The 6,692-nt window shown below is 43.6% G+C and overlaps 1 non-coding gene across 1 annotated transcript; it reads left to right on the top strand.

Moving 5' to 3' along the window:
- Positions 1-4,187: 4,187 nt before the first annotated feature.
- LOC137499076 (5S ribosomal RNA) lies at positions 4,188-4,306 on the top strand. Its single transcript, XR_011018009.1, has one exon. It is a non-coding gene; the product is annotated as a 5S ribosomal RNA (ribosomal RNA).
- Positions 4,307-6,692: the final 2,386 nt, after the last annotated feature.

The raw sequence follows: 6,692 nt of genomic DNA, 5'->3' as shown, positions 1-6,692 counted from the left end.
ACTATATGAGTAAATACTGGCTGGACTAGGGACAACAACACGATCCAGAGACCCTTGTGATTTGTTAATCGTAGGAAACTGCCTTTGTTGAACGAAATTCAAGAGATGTGTCTGATCGTGTTCGAATGACTCTTGAAATTTTCTTGCATTTGATTCCTTCGAACAAAAATAGATATATAACGAAATTCTACAATGTTGTAATGGTCTATATCGATATTGCCAGAAAAAATTTGCAAATAAAGTTTCCTTGATCCTTAATCAAAATGTGCGTTATTATTTGTTTTACTCTAAATAAACAATCAGGCGACAATTGATTAATGAAGTGCAATTCAACTTGACTGCCACACTCACCGTCTAAATAGAGTTATAAATATGATGTCCATAAGAAGGGTCACCGACAGTCAAGTCCGCATAACTTTCCCATCCATTTGTATTTCTTTTACCACTACCGGTACTTAAACCGATTTTCACGATGATACTTGTTGTATTTGACAAAGAATGGAAACAGCACGAAATAAACAATTACTGTCAGCTAAAACGTTAAAAAATGCCACTCCATGGCTAAAACCACCTCATATTAACCTCTTGGAACCTCATAGTGATTATTTCATTACAATGCACGAAGTAAACTATTACTGTCATCGCATGGCAGTTCCTGAAAACTGAACGCAATGTGTAGATTCAATGTAATAATCTCACAAAGGAATTACGACTCTTGGCGCTTGAAGCAAACTATAAATTAATATGTAATCTAAAATGATAGGACTTCACGTCAGTTCTGGAATAAATTCAATGAAGAACAGAATTTTCGATCTATATTCATAGTGAGACAAGAAGGAGTTTACAAAGGCAATTCTCGGAGAAGCAGCGAATGTGGTGAAGCACAGTAAACTAAAAGAAACACATCTTTGAATTAGACATTAGGTACGAACGGAAATATTGTGAACCCGTTTTGATCACCTTAGTTGCATAGTATAATCTCTTCGCTAACTGAAAATCTAAGCATTCATTAACAACAGTAAACAATAATGAATCAAAAACATTTCTGGCGATACATGAGTGGGCAAAAAATCATCATTTTTATAAAGTATTAAGAAAATCGGTTCTCCAGAGACCGCAGGTGGGCTGTAGGGTTTTAAATACGAGGGTTGTAAATAATATATTGACAACATTATGGCTACGATGTTTCATCACTGCACATTCACTAACAGGCATCAATTAGAGTTTGTGCCTTTGCACAATCACCTGAAGCAGTCAGTGCAACGAAAATTGTTGTCTGTATGAACAGTTTAAGTGGGTAACGTGTTCTGTTCCGCACTATTTACAAAGGTGAAACAGTGATCATGGATCAAAGTACGGAGTACAGGTGGCCTAAGGCACCAATGCACAAGAATGCCATCAAGAGTTACGTAAAGCCTGTGGCGACGATACCTTATCACACTTGACTTTTGCGCGATGGGTAAGTGCGTTCCGTGTGGGTCGGGATATGTCCATGGGTTTACCCTGTAAAGATCAGCCTGCCATTTCCGATGACCAGGTAGAGTTAGTGCAAGGCCTAATTTCCGTAGGCTACCGATGAACGGTCCGAGAAACATTCTTAGAAGTCGAAATTAGTCATCAGTCTTTGTGGCGCGTACTGAAGAACATTCTCAACCTGAGGGAAACTGTATCCCGTTGGGTTCCCAACCACTTCAGAGACGAACATAAATGGCACTGGCTCGCTGAGCCTCAACTATAGTGGCAATCGAATTAATGGTGCAACCCAGGATCGCTGCGACAAATAAAATTCTGCAGGAACCCAGTGGGACGAGGGTCATATTGATAAAGAAATACGATTCCAAAGATGTCATCATTAGCCATGCTGTACCCCAAGGTAGAACTGTCAACGCAGGGTACTGTTGCCGTTTCCTTGAGTACCATTTTCATCCAGCTATCCGGCAGAAACATCCAAAATTCTTGTGAGAGATAATTCATTTTTCATCTTGCATGACATTACTCGTTACCATATGGTGGAATCAGTGACCATCGTGTTGCTCAGGTGGCGTTGGAAAATCTTGGAACTTCCTCCATATACCCTGACTTTGATTTGTTCCCTCAGTTGTAAAATCCTCTCCGAGGCATCAGGTTTCCTAATGTTCTATCAGTGATGCGAGCAGTAGGGAAAACCATTGCTGTTATCAACCGAGACCACCACACTGATGCCTGTCACATATTTGGCAGAAGGTCCAGAGCATCCCCTCTAATTATATTGAAAGGATGTAACATGACCACAATGAACTCCCGGTAATATCTGCGTTGTCACTATTTTATTATGTAGACTGTCTCGTCCTGAAATGCAGGACACCGTTCAGGCCGGGCTTCAATTCAATCTCTCTGTCCGCAATGCCTTAAAACAAAGATGAAGAACAAGATGGAGAACGAAGTGGAGAATAATCTGGATAAACTAGGAGTGGATATAATTTGTGAAGAACCGTAACAGATGGAGTCAACCTTGTAGGTGAATGTGGACATGTGAAAGGCAAATCCGCAGCCTGTTTCCAGTCATTCGACCGGGTCAGGAATAGAATGAATGAAACCCCAATTTAGCGGCGAGGATAGGAATTGAGCCGGCTGCCGAAGCCTGCCGCACTCCTCTGGAGCAATGATTAATGACTGACAGGTGAAAGAAAATTATATTTTAGAGTGTTGCTGGAATGAACAATGGCAGGGAAAGCCGTAATGCCCGCAGGAAAACCTGTCCTAACTCCACTTTTTCCAGCACAAATCTCATATGGAGTGACCGGGATTTGAACCACGGACGCAGCGATGAGAGGCCGGCATGCTGCCGCCAGAGCCACGGAGGCTCTCTAATGTAAATGTGTACGTATGCATTACATGTATCTATGAATGTATGAGTATGTGTGTATGGCCTTACATTTGTACGTATTTATGCATGTACAATGAATTTTATTCACAGAGTAGTTATACAGTAAGTAATTATAAAGTAACTAGGAGGAAATGATAACTATAAATAGTAACCAATGTTTCCGGGATGGAAATGACAAGGAGTCTCTGTCCCTCTTCCTTGCGAGGGTGGTGATATTATTTTAATGGGAGGAATAACCGCTATTACAGAATACGAGGAAGTGGCCTGATCCATAGAAGTGTAAAATTAACGACAAAAGAAATGAAAAGAGTGATAATAAAAAAACAACCATGGCACTGGAGAGGGAGAAGAATGATAGATCTACGAAGTTCGGATAGAGAAGATGAAAATGAGGAGCCTGACTTGAGTAAGTCGAGACAATGTCGGATTCAGCTAAGGGCTCTACTCTTGCTCCCTAGTTGAGAACGCCTCCTGTCGTAGAGATGGCAGCCGTGGCCATGAAACAAAGTTAAGAGGGCAGTACGTGTCTAGAATGTGGGCCGCAGTGGAAAAATGGCTACCTATTCACCCACTAACCACACCCAATAGCGGGAGACAAGGAGCTATGTTCCAACGAATGTTTTCTCAGGGGCCAGATATAAGTCCAACTTCAAATATCGTAAGGAAGCGCATCGAGCATCCCCCTCTCCCACATCGATCCTATCGCCTGCCTCCAAAACGACCTCAGCAGTCACGTAAACAAGGGTATAAATTCTTTCCACCGACGCGTTACTTTCAGCATCAACCAAGTTCAGTTGGTGCCGGGGGGTGGAACTGTGATGATGTGTGAAGTACACAGGGGGAGAGGGGGCTAAGTGAATCAGAGTCCCTTGTGGATATAACCACGTAGTTTAATGAAGTGGAATTGTGCGATTACTTTCCCCTCTACAAACTGAATTCGAATACCGTAAGTTAATAGAGTTGAATTCGTGAGTGTGGTGAGTATGGGAGAGAAAACTGTACAATATATTGAAGCAGTCACTGATATTTGCCCAAAGTTGAGATTAAAATTTATTTGTTGAAATGTTTTTTAATGTTCACCTTTACTTTTAATCTCAGGGACGCAGGTGGTTAGTCATTATCCTCCTGTTCCCAAGATGTTGAGTTCGATCCGAGCTGAGACATTTGACATTGTTTAAATGCGCCAACTTCATATCAGAGGCTTCTGATATGTCCAGGATTTGATTTGGAAAAAACACGCGACACATCAATATCTGTAGCATTTGATAGGGCGTAAAATAATAATAATAATAATAATAATAATAACAATAATAATAATAATGCCAACAGCCATACCATGTTGAATACACCGGTTCTCGTCCGATCACCGCAATTAAGCAACATTGGGCGTGGTCAGTACTTGGATGGGTGACCGCTTGGGAACACCACGTGCCGTTGGCTCAATTCCCTTTGTCCGCCTCTGTGGTGTAGTGGTTAGCGTGATTAGCTGCCACCCCCGGAGGCCCGGGTTCGATTCCCGGCTCTGCCACGAAATTTGAAAAGTGGTACGAGGGCTGGAACGGGGTCCACTCAGCCTCGGGAGGTCAACTGAGTAGAGGTGGGTTCGATTCCCACCTCAGCCATCCTGGAAGTGGTTTTCCGTGGTTTCCCACTTCTCCTCCAGGCAAATGCCGTGATGGTACCTAACTCAACGCCACGGCCGCTTCCTTCCCTATTCCTTGCCTATCCCTTCCAATCTTTCCATCCCTCTACAAGGCCCCTGTTCACCATAGCAGGTGAGGCCGCCTGGGAGAGGTACTGGTCACACACCCCCAGTTGTATCCCCCGACCAAGAGTCTGAAGCTCCAGGACACTGCCCTTGAGGGGGTAGAGGTGGGATCCCTCGCTGAGTCCGAGGGAAAAGCCGAACCTGGAGGGTAAACAGATGATGATGATGATGATGATAATAATAATAATAATAATAATAATAATAATAATAATAATAATAATAAACCAAATAAGCTGGAGAATGTATTGGTTTTTTTAGTTTTTTGTATAGGGTGTGAAAAATTAAACTGCCAGGAATATATTTTTAAGACTGACACGAAAATGACCTTGTTAATGAACAGGTGAACTGCCCATCACGTGAAATGCTGGAAACCGTTATTTCGATGCACCAATCAGGTGCTGTCACATGTCTACGCGTGTGCATCTCCCATATTTGCCGAGTACGTCACTGTGTCATTACGTGTGAGTAAGTGAGAAGAGCAGACGTGTTTAGTGATCAGTTGAATGCAACACAAAATGGTGCTCACGATTAATCAGTGTGTGTTCATTATCGAGTGTTATGCGAATCACGGTTCGTGGAAAAAGTATCCTTCTCGCGCAACTCGAAACTCGACTGTTCTATTCTCTGCGCATCTCCAATAAATGTTTATTCGGGCTGGTGACTCACCAACTCTAATACTGCTGCCTCGCCGAACCCAAAAAAGCATATAAGGCTGACACCAAGATGTATATTTGTCTCGCCAGGAATGTAAATCCAGCTATCCCTGAAAAAGACATTGAAGCAGAACTCCGCACAATTGGCATCCATCATGCAGTACGATTCTGCGCTGGCCCAGGACCGCATTCCTCCACAACCTCAACATCAATATGTACTCGCTGGAACTATCGATTCTTCAGTCGACGCACCGCCTTCGCCATCTTTATCCAGAACAGCAGCCTCCGCAACATCTTCGACCTCGCAACCATCACCAACATCTCACAGAATGTCCAGCTGTGTGATCCGTGGAGTGGACGCGGTTCTCTCCGAAAGGACCATATTTCACCAACTACAAGCTGAAGGCGTCCCAGTCCGTAGAGTCTTCCGCATCAAGAATGCATCAGGGCCCAGATTCATGGTACGCATCCACGTCCCGAGTGCCGCAGATGTTTAAGACCTCATCGACCACGGAGCTTACATATATGGCCAACGTTATTGAGTAGAACCGTCCATCTCCTCCTCCCCATTCTCTAAGACATCCCACCAATAATTCGCATTGCCGCCCCCAGACAGCCAATTTCTCACCTCCTCAATCTGTCAGTCCACCTCCTCACCCATATAGTTTCTTTCCTTACCCACATCCGACACTGAAATTAATCCGGTACCTAATATCTTCCCTTCATAACCTCATTACGTCCTTGCATCTCCTCACCTTTCAATACTATCCTAGTACTCCTCTCTAAACTTCAATCCTAGTGAAAATCCTCTAAATTTCACATCTCCGTAGACCAGAAGGCCCATATTTCCCTCTCATTAAATTCGTCACATCGCCCTTCCCATCTTACTCATTCCTTGTCTCACACAGTTCTATTCGCTTCCCTTGGCCCGAGAGAACGCGACACGCTCTAAGGGGACGTCTCCGCCCTCCAGGGGGGGGGGGGCGAATGAAAACATTTTCGTCGTCGTCGTGGAAAACCTATGCGGAACTGTTTGCGCAAGAGTTTAAGACTGTGGGTGTTTTGTCAAAACTTTCAACAAAGTCTGCAATGCAAAACATAGCGGCAAAATGGCATGAAGTGGCCCTGTAGCGAATAAAAACCGTAACTATCCGAAAAGTGTTTGACACCAGAAAACATTGCTAGAGTGAAGGAAAGCCTCAAACGAAGTCCGACGAAATCTCAACGCCGTCGCCGTTTATCTGTGTAAGTGGGAATTAAGAGATCATCGCGTCGAAAAATTATCCAAAAGGACCTGCGTCTGTATCCTTACAAATTGACTGTTGTGCATGCGTTAAAGCGTTCAGACGAACCTTCGCGTGTTGAGTTCTGCCGGTGGTTTCTGAGTGAAGTGGACTCAGGATTT

The sequence above is a fragment of the Anabrus simplex genome, chromosome 3, assembly GCF_040414725.1.
Source record: "Anabrus simplex isolate iqAnaSimp1 chromosome 3, ASM4041472v1, whole genome shotgun sequence".
Lineage (NCBI taxonomy): Eukaryota > Metazoa > Arthropoda > Insecta > Orthoptera > Tettigoniidae > Anabrus > Anabrus simplex.
Note: the sequence above shows the minus strand (reverse complement) of the source record. Positions and strands in the feature narration are given on the sequence as shown.